Raw genomic sequence first — 15,013 nt, 5'->3', positions numbered from 1 at the left:
GATAAGTAACGCTATAACAATGAACTTTGATACAAATACAGATAATTTGATATTTRATTAAGAATAATAAAATGTTAAGTTTGGTTCATTTCCTGTCGCTGAAATCTACGTCATCGTGTGATGAATTGGCAAACATGGAGGGTAGCAGAGAAGCTTCAACGAATTCACTGCTAAATGATGGTAAAGTGCTATATTTTAACATTTATTTTAAGTACTTTTCTGTCAGTCAGTTTTACTTCACGTAGGTGTATGTTTTGTTTTATTTAGCTAGGTGTATCAGCCCCGTAGTCGTTTAGGAATGAGAGCTACCGAGTTGACTGTGCAGTCCATCATTGACAATTTACAGCAAGGCACCGTAATCGTTTCTGTTTGCAATACTTTTCTTTGCTTGTGATAAAAAAACAAAAGTGTTTTTGGAAATACGTGTGTGGCCATATTGTTGCTTTACCATGGGTAAGAAATAATCCACGAAGGGATTTAGCTAGCTAATATATTTGTCCTATTTATCCATCTCTTCTCCAGAATGCTATGCTGATTTTCTCACAGAGGACTTTGACGTGAAGACGTACKCAGCCCAGGCCATCCACCATGCTGTCATCTTAGAACAGCTGGCCAAGCTGGCTCAGGGTATCAGTCAGCTGGACAAGGAGCTCCACAGCCAGGTATACATGACACCTGTCACCTAAAACTTTATCTCATGCATGTGAGACCCTTAGCCCCATATCTTTATCTATTATTAGTTTAATCAGCCAGTCAGTTTGGTCTATACTGATGACTGGTATGTATACATTTTCTGTAGGAAAGACACTTTTCCTTCATGTGTTGAATGACTTACTGACTGTGGTAAATATTTATCCTGTCAGGTGGTAGCCAGGCATGAGGAGCTACTTGCTCAAGCTACTGGGATTGAGTCTTTGGAAGGTAACACACCTTTAGCACATATTTGTTTTTGTCATCGTGGCACTTGGACTTGCTGGAACAGGGGTTCTGAAAGTGGGGTCTGTGGACCCRTCTGGGCTTATGGCCAAGGGATCCATGGCCAAAAGCCACGGATCCCTGTGTAATACAATACAAGTACTGTGGATACAATGTAATATTATGCATCTAAAATGTATCTTCTTAACCCTGGACAACATGGGCCTGGGATGCTCCCTGGGAGGCTCACAGGAATATTGGTATCCACAGTACTCCACCAATTGATCACGCTCTCCACAGCCGATGTGAGTAAGACCTTTTAAACAGGTCAACATTCACAAGGCCGCAGAGTCAGACGGATTACCAGGATGTGTACTACGAGCATGCGCTGACCAACTAGCAAGTGTCTTCACTGACTTTTTCAACCTCTCCCTGTCTGAGTCTGTAATACCAACATGTTTCAAGCAGACCACCATAGTCCCTGAAAGATTATTGGAATCTGTGTGGGAAGCTGTACAGGTAGGAACACTGACAATAGTGAAGGTGAACAGGTGGTCAGGTGACAGAGGAATGGATGGGACTGAGGCAGGAATTCCTTTAACCACAAAGTGGTATATTTACTGGTTAGTTTGTCTGTGCTGTATAACAAAATAAACAGAATAACATGTACCCGATCAAATTCAAATCAGGAAGTCAAATCATAACAATCATTGTCATTATTAACAGAATGAGGTAGTTCAGCAATAAGGTTCCATAGGAATTCAATATGAAGCAGAATGGAGTCATTTAGGATCATAGCCATGTTAACCATCATGTTAATGCAGAGAAGGATTCATGCAAATAAATTGTTAATTTATTCAATCTATAATCTCCATCAATTTGATGTAAGAATTTATCAATTCAGCAAATCATTACGTTTCATATTTCATCCTTCTAGGTTAGTCTTCATATGTACATGTAATTTCATTACATTTTAACCATATATCAATGTCTGTAGGGCTGTGATCATTGGCCATTTACATAACACAATAGGTTTGAAGCGTGCGCTCCAAGCCGCGCGCCGCAGTAATAACTATAAACAATAACTGATGGCGCGCTCTCCCGATTGCAGCAGATAGTTCAGATGAAAGGTAACAGATTCGGTGGAGTTACGTTGATTCATGGACGCACAGAATGTCTGGATTAGACGGAGTTGAGGAAGAGAAAGCAGCGAGGTTGGGCAGTGGCGAAGTTCTCCTTTTACTGATTTGAGATCTGTCGGACATTTCCACCTGACCTAATTAAAGCGCCCCTGGCCCAGCTGAGCAAGTGGCCATGAATTAAAGGATGATTCCACCAACTCCATGGGCCTTTCTACAGTCCCTGTGCCCAAGAACACTAAGGTAACCTGCCTAAATGACTACTGACCCGTAGCACTCACGTCTGTAGTCATGAAATGCTTGGAAAGGCTGGTCATGGCTCACATCAACACCATTAACCCAGAAACCCTGGACCCACTCTAATTTGCATATCTCACCAACAGATCCACAGATGATGCAATCTCTATTGCACTCCACACTGCCCTTTTTTTATTAAATGTTTTATTTATTTCACCTTTATTTAACTTGGTAAGCTAGTTGAGAACAAGTTCTCATTTACAACTGCGACCTGGCCAAGATAAAGCAAAGCAGTGAGACAGAAACAACAACACATAGTTGTACATGGAATAAACACACCTGGACAAAAGGAACACCTATGTGAGAATGCTATTCATTGACTACAGCTCAGCGTTCAACACCATAGTGGCCTCCAAGCTCATCACTAAGCTAAGGAACCTGGGACTACACACCTCCCTCTGCAACTGAATTCTGGACTTGCTGACGGGCTGCCCCCAGGTGGTAAGAGTAAGCAACAACACATCCGCCACGCTGATCCTCAACACGGGGGCCCCTCAGGGGTGCGTGCTCAGTCCCTTCCTGTACTCCCTGTTCATTCACCGTCATTAAGTTTGCTGATGAGACAGCCAATAGGGAGGTCAGAGACCTGACTGTGTGGTGCAAGGACAACAARCTCTCCCMCAATGTGATTTTAGACAAAGGAGATGATCGTGGACTACAGGAAAAGGAGGACCGAGCACACCCCCATTCTCATCGATGGGGCTGTAGTGGAGCAGGTTGAGAGCTTCAAGTTCCTTGGTGTCCACATCACGAACAAACTAACATGGTCCAAGCACACCAGGACAGTCATGAAGAGGGCACGAGAAAGCCTATTCTTTGAGAACTTCTGTGCTGGAATATATGCTGTCATTGTAGTGCTATATACATTCCATAGGGGGCGCTGCTGTCACACAATTGGATATAAGCATCAGTGCATCTCTCAGTATTGAAGTGATTGTGGTCTATTTGAACAGAGAATAATGTTTTGTTGCATAAAAGCCAATCATATTGTTGTGTCGATATATTGAGTGAGTTGTTTGTGTGTTATTTCTCAGGGGTCCTGCAGATGATGCAGAGCAGGATCGCTGCTCTGCAGGGTGCTGTGGACAGGTAGGTTAACCACTGATCTAGGACCAGATTCACATACCCCAAATCTCATCCTTAACCATTATGGTGATGAAGAAACATCTTACCCTGTATCAGTGGTTAGGTGCGTTATCTACCTACTCCAAGCCTATAAGACCATAACACATCATCACAGGGAATGATCAAGGCAAAATATTACTTTTTTTGTTTTTTTATTTAACCTTTATTTAACTAGGCAAGTCAGTTAAAAACAAATTCTTATTTACAATGACATCCTAACTCGGACGACGCTGGGCCAATTGTGTGCCACTCTACGGTACTCCCAATCACGGCCGGTTGTGATACAGCCTGGAATCGAACCAGGGTATGTAGTGACTCCTCTAGCCCTGAGATGCMGTGCCTTAGACCGCTGCGCCACTTGTGTTCAGAGATCCGACCTCTAGTAACAGCACTCAACCTATTTGTTTTCTCTCGTAGGATAAGGACAAAGATCGTTGACCCCTACAATAAGATTGTAGCCAGGACTGCCCAGCTCGCCAGATTGCAGATTGCTCGCCAGATTCCATCCATCTCCTTATGATTTGAGAGGCATAATACTATCTGTTGTGTTGATGGTGTATTATTATTATACGGTCTGGGACTGAGGCTCAATAGCAGAGGGAAGATTGCCTCTCTAGTGTTCATTATTATCAGCACTCTGACAGCATCTCTACTTCTGCACTGGACTTGATTTCCATGTTTATTGGAAAGACAACTGAGGTAGAGAAATGGATCGACAGCATTTTCTTGTGTTTTTATTGTGTCTCTGCCCATTTTCAAGATAGGTACTTCAAGTTAGGTGCTGTACATATTGTCAAGGTCGCCTAATGTCTCCCGGACAGTTTCCAGGATCCTCCTGTTTTAAATTGTAAAGATGACAATAACCCAGAGACATATAGAGGTCTATATACCTGTATATGGCTCTAGGATGTCCTCTTCTGCCCTGTCAATACAATGTAACTATAGAAGGTGTCGGTGTCTCATGCCGTACTGATATGAGTGCTCTGTACTCAATGGTTTACAGCAAAGATACTGTGTGTTTTATTGACCGTTAAACAACACAAATATTATATGACCCCTTTTACTCTTGTTGCACATGTCTGCCATTATGGAATCACTCCCCACCACTTTGGAGAAAGGCATATTTATAAAGGTGATTTATGGAACTGCTTTTGGAGGCTGAGCGTTCGTCATACCAGGACTCCTATCTGTAATGTAAAATGCATCTCTTTTTCTTGGTAAGTCCTCCACTAAATAATACATCTAGGCCACATTAAAGGTTTACAACGTTATCTCAACCTTTCAAACAGCATTACTTTGAACCTGTTCTCAGATAGCATCTGCAATCTTAACCCGTGACATCACCGTTGTGGTTTTTAATCCACCACGCTATCAGTTCCCCCCCGTTTAGAAGAAATCAATAAAAAGCAATCGGGTGTTTTAAAAGGTTGAATTTCTACCCCTGTTAAAATAAGACTTATTCTTGTTAGTAAACTGACCCTGTCCTGTCTAAGGCTGGGTAGCCACGTCTAGATAGAGAGAAATAGACTCTCTAGGTTTACAGGCTCTCAGTCCACACACGCACACTGCCTACACACTGCAGCTCTGTTGTCTGTGGAGTTGAGGGGAAGGCTCTTAAAAAATTGATGGAATATGGCTTCAGTCCGAAAGGTTACTGTGATTCTAACTGGCTCCTTCCTCTCCCATGGCTCTGGCTCTGTGTTAGCTCTGTCTGTCTTCTGATGCTCTCTCAGCTTTGTCATCATCTGTGTGGAGTGTTATCATTGTTCTGCACCACAGACATGCATCCTGCAGAGAAGATACTAGTAGCAGGCAGGCACGCCATGCTGGTATGGTCTTAGGATGAACACGGGCCTGGTTTGTGAAAGGAGAGGGTGCTGTCATTTCTGAATAAAATAGTTGCAAAGTTTTATATTTTATATAGGCCGACAGACAGTGGTGCTGTGGGACCCCTCTTTTTCCACTTTTCACTCCCAGGGACTGTCATGTCCTTGGTTTTAGCCACTCAACTAACATTGAGTGGCTGCTGCCAACATACTGACTCAAATCTCAAGCCACTTTAATAATAAAAAATTGGATGTAATAAATGTATCACTAGTCACTTTAAACAATGCCACTTTATATAATGTTTACATAGCCTAAATTACTCATCTCATATGTACAGTCGTGGCCAAAGGTTTTGAGAAGGAAAATATTAATTTTCTCAAAGTCTGCTGCCTCAGTTTGTATGATGGCAATTTGCATATACTCCAGAATGTTATGAAGAGTGATCAGATGAATTGCAATTAATTGCAAAGTCCCTCTTTGCCATGCAAAAGAACTGAATCCCCCAAAAATATTTACACTGCATTTCAGCCCTGCCACAAAAGGACCAGCTGACATCATGTCAGTGATTCTCTCATTAACACAGGTGTGAGTGTTGACGAGGACAAGGCTGGAGATCACTCTGTCATGCTGATTGAGTTTGAGTAACAGACTGGAAGCTTCAAAAGGAGGGTGGTGCTTGGAATCATTGTTCTTCCTCTGTCAATCATGGTTGCCTGCAAGGAAACATGTGCCGTCATCATTGCTTTGCACAAAAAATGCTTCACAGGCAAGGATATTGCTGCCAGTAAGATTGCACCTAAATCAACCATTTATCGGATCATCAAGAACTTCAAGGAGAGCAGTTCAATTGTTGTGAAGAAGGCATCAGGGCACCCAAGAAAGTCCAGCAAGCGCCAGGACCATCTCCTAAAGTTGATTCAGCTGTGGGATCGGGGCACCACCAGTACAGCGCTTGCTCAGGAATGGCAGCAGGCAGGTGTGAGTGCATCTGCATGCACATTGAGGTGAAGACTTTTGGAGGATCGCCTGGTGTCAAGAAGGGCAGCAAAGAAGCCACTTCTCTCCAGGAAAAACATCAGGGACAGACTGATATTCTGCTAAAGGTACAGGGATTGGACTGGGGTGAAGTCATTTTCTCTGATGATTCCCCTTTCCGATTGTTTGGGGCATCCGGAAAAAAGCTTGTCCGGAGAAGACAAGGTGAGTGCTACCATCAGTCCTGTGTAATGCCAACAGTAAAGCATCCTGAGACCATTCATGTGTGGGGTTTCTTCTCAGCCAAGGGAGTGGGCTCACTCACAATTTTGCCTAAGAACACAGCCATGAATAAAGAATGGTACCAACACATCCTCTGAGAGCAACTTCTCCCTACCATCCAGGAATAGTTTGGTGGAGAACAATGCCTTTTCCAGCATGATGGAGCACCTTGTCATAAGGCAAAAGTGATAACTAAGTGGCTCGGGGAACATAACATCGATATTTTGGGTCTATGGCCAGGAAACTCCCCAGACCTTAATCCCATTGAGAACTTGTGGTCAATCCTCAAGAGGCGGGTGGACAAACAAAAACCCACAAATTCTGACAAACTCCAAGTATTGATTATGCAAGAATGGGCTGCCATCAGTCAGGATGTGGCCCAGAAGTTAATTGACAGCATGCCAGGGCGGATTTCAGAGGTCTTGAAAAAGAAGGGTCAACACTGCAAATATTGACTCTTTGCATCAACGTCATGTAATTGTCAATAAAAGCCTTTGACATGTATGAAATGCTTGTAATTATACTTCAGTATTCCATAGTACCATCTGACAAATATCTAAAGACACTGAAGCAGCAAACTTTGTGGAAATTCATATTTGTGTCATTCTCAAAACTTACCATCTACTGCATCTTGCCTATGCCGTTCGGCCATCGCTCATCCATATATTTATATGTACATATTCTTATTCATTCCTTTACACTTGTGTGTAAAAGGTAGTTGTGAAATTGTTAGATTACTTGTTAGATATTACTTCATGGTCGGAACTAGAAGCACAAGCATTTCSCTACACTCGCATTAACATCTGCTAAACATGTGTATGTGACCATTACAATTTGATTTGATTTTAGGTTATGTGTTTGTATTCTGTCCGTCTGTCTGTGTGTTTCTGTCTGTCTGGGTCTGAAGGAGACCGGTAATGATCAGACTATAAATCCAGGGGGAATAGGAGAGTGCTTTGTTTATATTTTAGTCTAGTGTTCGCTCACAAAATGGCAGCTTCTCGGGCCACGCACAGATAAAGCATTCAGACAGTCACAGAGGCTCAGGGGACAGACCCCGAGGTCTTAGCTGCATCGTTTACTAAGCCCAAACACACTGCTGACCTCTCTGTGTCCTTCAGCCCCAGACACAGCTCCACAATGCTGCTAGACACACGGTTACTGTTACCACTATTACTATGCCCATGGTCGGCGTCATTGTTACTATATAGGCTACAATAGGAAAATAAATACTTGGAAATGTCAAKAGTGATTTTATTAGAGATAATTTCCAATGAGTGATCCTCAATCAATTATGACAAAAAAAAAGAGGATCYTTCAATATTAGATTTGACGTTCACTCACATCTTGTCATATAGATTCAGAAAGACTGGTTGAGATGGGGTTCTATTTTGTTTGGTTATATATTTTCCTATTTTTCCCAGGTGGCGTGTGACCTGCTGCGAAGGATCATCAGGATCCTGTACCTGTCCAAGCGTCTGCAGGGCCAGCTCCAGGGGGGAAGCAGGGAGATCACCAAGGCTGCCCAGAGCCTCAGCGAACTGGGTGAGCCACCACTGCCTGTTCACCTCTGATACACTGCACTGTACTACTGACAGGGCTGCTCAAAGCCTCAACGAACTGGGTACTGTAATACTGACATGGTTAACTCACCTCATTTGGGCCTACTGTAAAGAGAGTGTAGATCAGGGATAGGCATCGCTAGTCCTGGAGTGTATTTGGTTTAACCGACCTGGAATGCCAGGTGTGTTGAATTTATGCAATCATTGAACTGATCAATTCGCTCAGTTGATCAGGTATAGTTGYAACAAAATCCTGCAGTACCTGTGGCACTCCAGGGACAGGGTTGCCTACCCCTGGTGTAGATGGGGATGAGATCACCAAGGCTGCCCAGATCAGCCTCAACAAACTGGGTGAGTGACCCTGCTCATTCACTCTAATACTACTGACACTAAGGTGAAACTCCACTCATTTATGCCTACTGTTGAAGGTGTAGGTGGTGCTGAGATCACCAAAGCTACTCGGAGCCTCAAAGAGCTGGGTGATTGACTTGTAGAAAAATGTTTGTACTGTAGGTTGAAGGTGCTCTTTGGTGAAGGGTAATCAAAAAACATGGAGTGCTCTTCATATAATTCGTAAAAAAAAAAAAGATTTTGTTATATTGAACGTGCTGTTTATAATAAAGGCATTTTAATTATATGAAGAGTGCCTTTGTCCTCCGTGTTCTTTTAAGAGCATTCTGATTTGACTCTGGGACACTGCTTATGTCTCACCATAGCCTCTGCTTAGAACACACTAGGTTGATAAATGCTGACGTACTCTTCACTGATTGGTGTAGTCACTTGGAAGGTCACTGTTTTTTAAAATTTAGTACGTTTTATTTAACCTTTATTTATCTAGGCAAGTCGGTTAAGAACAAATGACGGCTTCAATCAAACCAATGATTGACAGACAGACAGACCCCATGTTCAAAGAAACCCAATTTTCCTTGATTATATAAAGAAACAGCACTTTTTAACTACTAATAGTTTGATAACTAGCTTTACTGTAGGAAGTAGATCCCAAACTCATTATTCATTTCTGCTGCACAGGAACAAGATGATATCCCACAGTGCGGATGTCCTGGTATTTACTTTAAGGTGTTTTTGGAGTGCAGTGTTGGCTAAGCAATGCACAGGGCTTGATTAATACCTGACCTATAGGCCAGGCTATATTCTGTAAATATACTACCCTTCTCTCTTTATCTGTGACAACAAGATAGCTGTGTTTTCCCCGCAAATGGATTTTAAAATGTTATACAATCGGAAACTTTTTTTCTTCTCCTGGAGTCTTTTTTTTTTTCTCCTGGAAAGGGGAGAGAGTCTCACTGGACACCGCAGCAGGGCCCAGCGAAGCAGTCACAGGGGCAGGCAGACACTTTCTTTACAGGAATCATGAGGATAATGCACTTTACTGTTTGACCAAACCATGGTTTTAGCATCCTAAAAAAATAGGGCGTTTTTGAGTGACCATGTAGAATGTGCAGCTCGCACCGATGCGACCACTTAAAACAAATCTTACTCGCACGGCCAACTCAAAGAGCTCCCGAGCCAACTTTGACTCCCGAGTGGCGCAGAGGTCTAAGGCACTGCATCTCAGTGCTTGAGGCGTCACTGCAGACACCCTGGTTCGAATCTAGGCTGTATCACAACCCGGCCGTGATTGGGAGTCCCATAGGGCGGCGCACAATTGGCCCAGCGTTGTCCGGGTTTGGCCGGTGTAGGCCGTCATTGTAAATAAGAATTTGTTCTTAATTGACTTGCCTAGTTAAATAAAGGTTAAATAAAATAATCAAATAAAAAAGGGTCGCAAAATGTGACTAAATGTTTGCAGTCTGTAGCCCTGTTTTCAGGTATTCATGTGGTTGATTATCCCATAACTACTTTAGCGCCTATTGACGATAGTAACTTCTGACCGGAGGAGTTTTGTTAAGAGCCCCAATGCTTACTCTAAACATTAATATACATCACTTGTGGTACTGTTTTGGAAACACAAGGAACGCATGTTTCATATCAACAAGAAGTAATTTTCAAAAGGCAAATTAATACACACCTTTTTTTTATAGGGTTTAGGGTTAGTGTTTCCGCACAGCCGTATCTCCATGTTACAGCGCTTGTTCACGGAAGACACAGCTAATTAGCACAGGTGGTGGTCTGTCTAGCATGCTCTGAACACCTGTGTGTAAGCTAACTGGGGAGGAAGTGTAGTTCGTCAACTGGAGGGCCACAGTGTATGGATCTGTGCAAAACTGCTACAGGAAGTTTTTTTTTTTTTTTTAAAGATTCTTTCTGAAAGATAAGGGGCATATTAGCATATGTTTTGAAAACCGTTGCGAAAGCGATGGTTGAAGTTTCTAAACGTTAATTCACATTGTCGGAATTGTAGTTTACACGGAGCCAAATGTGGACGAATGTAATGGCTGAAAACCCTACATACGGAGAAGGGTTTTCGAGAGCTTGGGGTTGATGGTGTTGTGCTCAATATTCTACATTTAGCTAGTTAGCTATAAAGTAATTCAGGGATGCAATTTACCATTCAGTGTATGGATACGGGATTGTGTATGGTAGGACCACCAGGCCATGGTATAGTCTCTGTATAGATTGCTATTGATTTGGTATGAAATTAACCACGAAATACGATCTTGTTTTTTAATGTTGAGCAGTGTGATTATCTCTAAATGTTTCCCAAATGGCACCCTATTCCCTATGTAGTGCGCTACCTTTGACCAGCTCCCTATTGGAACCCTATGAGATGACACCCTATTTCCAATTTAGTGCACTTCATTTGACCAGGGCCCTATTGGAACCCTATGAGAGCCCTATGGGCCCTGGTCAAATGTAGTGCACTACATAGGGAATAGGGTGTCATTTGGAAGGCAACTTCAGTTATCACTGATTGTACCAAACGCAAGCCAAGTAGGCTAACAGAGAACAATGATGCATTCTGTCCCGGTTTTCTACACWCTGTGCTGGTGACTCAACATTGAATCTAGTACTCTGTCTGCCAAGTGCAGAGCAAAGCACTATGCAAATGTGTTTATATGCTGTGGTTGGAGGGACTTTTAACATTAACAGTAGTCTTCATTATACTGCAGTACCTTGACAGGGATTCCAGTGAATTTCTCAGAGTCTCATTGCATTTAACCAATGCAGGGAAAGAGAGGTGGTAGAGAAAATCAATGTCTCTTTCAGAAATCACATTGTACATATCCTGTTTCTCCATGCATGTGGATCATGTGGCTTTTATAAGAGCTAGTACACACACACACACACACACACACACACTAGGGCTGTGACGGTCATGGAATTTTGGATGACGGTAATTGGCCAGCCAAATGACCCCTGTCTCTATAATAACTGTTTAAATAGCAAAAAATATATAAATGTTATGCCCATTTTCGCCTCTCCTCCGCTCCTGACTGCATGTGCTGCCATGGAAATATAATGAATAGAACAAGGCGTCCCCATTTAAATCAATGATGGCAGAATAGGTGGATTGGCGGCCCACAGGATCCCATGTGGCTCAGTTGATAGAGAATGGCACTTGAAACGCCAGGATTGTGAGTTTGATTACAACGGGGGACCAAAAATGGGGGAAAAATATGAAAACGTATGCACTCACTCTGGATAAGAGTGTCTGCTAATCGACAGCAACAACAATACAACAATATTGCGAGTGTACCCTTAGGAGCGAAGCAAAAGCAAGAACGTACCTATCGATATGTGCTGTGATTTGTTGATTCAATTCAACTGAAAATATACATTCCATTGCATGAACCAGTTAACATCATTTGCATTAGCATTCTACATTACCATGGAAATGATTGCATCACAATACCAGGCTGCCATTGCGAGTGTACCCATGAGTTTACCAGTCAAGTCGCCAGGGTTAGAAGTTCCAAGCCTGTTCTATTCATTCTATTTCTATGTGTGCTGCTGCATTGTCAGGGGTGCTGCCTCGTTTGCTACAACACCTGGCTTTTTTTCAGCAAGGAGCAACAAAGTTTCGTGTTACGAATGCACGTTGTCCTGTCTTCAGTCAGCTGTTCGTTCCAAATTATTTGTATTTGTTTTTACGGTTGTGACAGGTTTTTTTATTTTCATGACGGTCTTCATCCATAACCGTCAGTTATATGGTAATTGTGCCAGCCCTAACACACACACACACACACACACACACACCAAAGAACCACTGACGCCAGGGGCTCAGAGTAAGATATGGCTTTAACACACACAGACACTCCCCCACATATGACTCACAGTCCTCTCTATCACACGAAATAAGATTAGTTTGGTTGTTGACTCAGTTGTGACTTCTGGTCCCGTAGAGCTGATTTGAGTGTGTTCAGTGTTGAGTTCACTTCATGTGGGGTTTCCCAGCTCCGTCAATACRAGAAATTGTTATTGTGGAGGGTTTCAGGACCAATCCTGTCCAATCTGGTTACAACTATACAATTGTTTTTAAGGGTGAGAGGTGGCGGTAGGCTACTTTTTGCTAGCCTACCGCCAACTAGCCAATGATCTACTGTACAATGAGACTGGCAAAGCACAACGAATGGCCACCTCGACACAGACTGCTGCCTGAATGGTAGACGGAAGCCGATTTGAGTCATTGTTCTCTTGTTGGCATCATGCTGTCTCCTCTTCTCCCTCTTTCTTGTCTCTCAAGACACCTCCCTGGTTGTTTTCCCTGTTTTTAGCAAGCTTTTCAACGGAGCCAGAAATTAATCTCCAGCCAGTCATTTTCCGCCCCGGCCGATCGGTCTTTAGTCCACTCTCAGCCCCTTTTCTTCAACTGCCAGGACATTATAATCGGCCTGAGTTACAGGCCTGATACTGCTGCCGGCCTAATACAATCACACAGTACAGCACAGCCTAATGTGATTTGGAGTGCTTTCTTCTGTCAGCCTGTAGCACTGGGCAGGTAGTGGAGACGGAGAGAGTGAATAGGAGGAGAAGAAGAGGGAGAGGAGGTCAGATGGGGGATGGGTGGTGGTGGAGAAAGAACAAGAGTGAGTAAACAAGGGAGGGATGGAGGGATGGAGGGACGGACGGAGGAGGGGGGTGACTGGGGGGTGAATGTAATAAAGTGATTGAAGTGGATGCAGTGGCGGGGTGGAGGGGACACCGAGAGAGAGAGAGCAGCCTGCTGTTGTTGAGGAGGGAATCAAAAGCTGCTATTCCCTTTATTTGCATTGATGTTGGACTGTGTAGCGTAGCCATCTATTGTAGGATTGGCTTTGGCTTGGATTGAATTTACGACAACGTTCAATATCTGCTACGTGAATCTGCTACTTATAATGGAAAACAAACTATACTGAACAAAAATCTAAACGCAACATGCAACAATTTCAAATATTTTACTGAGTTACAGTTCATATAAGGAACGAGATCAGGCTGGTGTTTGTGGCCTGAGGAATGTTGTTCAATGGCTGTGCGACGTTGCTGAATATTGTCAGGAACTGGAACACTCTGTCGTACACGTCGATCCAGAGCATCCCAAACTTGCTCATTGGGTGACATGTCTGGTGAGTATGCAGGCCATGGAAGAACTGGGACATGTTCAGCTTCCAGGAATTGTGTACAGATCCTTCGACATGCGGCCGTGCATTATCATGCTGATGCARCAGGTGATGGTAGCAGATGAATGGACCTCAAGGTTTTTGTCACGGTATCTCTGTGCATTCAAATTGGCATCGATAAAATGCAATTGTGTTTGTTGTCCGTAGCTTATGCCTGCACATACCATAACCCCACCGTCACCATGGGGCACTCTGTTCACTACGTTGACATCAGCAAACTGCTGGCCCACGCAACGCTATTACACGTGGTCTGCTGTTGTGAGGCCGGTTGGACGTACTGCCAAATTCTCTAAAGCGAAGTCGGAGGCGGCTTATGGTAGATACATTAAKTTTAAATTCTCTGGCAACAGCTCTGGTGGACACTCCTGCAGTCAGCATGAAGGAATGAGACATCTGTGGCATTGTGTTGTGTGACAAAACTGCACATTTTAGAATGGCCTTTTATTGTCCCAGCACAAGGTGCACATGTGTAGAGATCATGCTGTTTAGTCAGCTTCTTGAAATGCCACATCGTCAGGTTGGTTGATCATCTTGGCAAAGGAGAAATGCTCACTAACAAGGATGTAAACAAATGTGTGCACAAAATTTGAGAGAAGCTTTTTGTGCGTATTTAACTTTTCTGGGATCTTTTATTTCAGCTCATGAAACATGGGACCAACACTTTACATGTTGCGTTTATACTTTTAGTCATTTTATTTTCAATGAGACTGCATATGACTTTATTATTTAAAAAAAAAAAAAATGTAAAAAAATTATCTAGCAATAACCCAGTGGTATTGCATTGTCTCATTTGACTCAATATCTTTGACATATTTTAATCCACCCGTGTCTATGTCGTCTTCCTCTCATATCTCGGCTTTATTGGTTTCCTCCGCTGTGGGACCACAGCCCCTGGGTGTCAGTCAGAGCAGATGAAGTGTCAGTCACTGTGGTAACCGTCAGTCACAGCAGCCAGCCCTAGAGACCAGCTATAATGACACAATGGTCCTGAATGTCAGTCAGACAGTGGCTACTCCCATGGGAGAGGGGGGGGACAGGAAGGAGGGATAAGAGAGAAGAGAGGGAAGATTGAAGAAAGGTGGGGYACAAGAATGGGGATGGAAAGGCAATTCATTGTGTTCAATTTATTGGCAAAGTGTGAGTGGCAGTTGGCTAAGCCATTGAGAGGCCCAGCACCACACCACACCTCTCCTCAAATGAGCTAGACCCTTTTTGGTCATACACAACAAATGCACAACAACCTTTTACATAACAACCCTGGCACACAGAACACTCCAGAACACTAGAACACGCAGGGCCTCAGGAATCAAAGCCCTCCTCTTATCAGCCATGT

The 15,013-nt window shown here is 43.2% G+C and overlaps 1 pseudogene; it reads left to right on the top strand.

Annotated features, from left to right (window-relative positions):
* Positions 1–110: 110 nt before the first annotated feature.
* The window catches only part of LOC111951339 (conserved oligomeric Golgi complex subunit 5-like), a 121,781-nt pseudogene continuing 106,878 nt past the window's right edge, over positions 111–15,013 (top strand).

This window comes from Salvelinus sp. IW2-2015, linkage group LG24 (genome assembly GCF_002910315.2).
Source record: "Salvelinus sp. IW2-2015 linkage group LG24, ASM291031v2, whole genome shotgun sequence".
NCBI classification, from domain to species: Eukaryota; Metazoa; Chordata; class Actinopteri; order Salmoniformes; family Salmonidae; genus Salvelinus; species Salvelinus sp. IW2-2015.
Note: the sequence above shows the minus strand (reverse complement) of the source record. Positions and strands in the feature narration are given on the sequence as shown.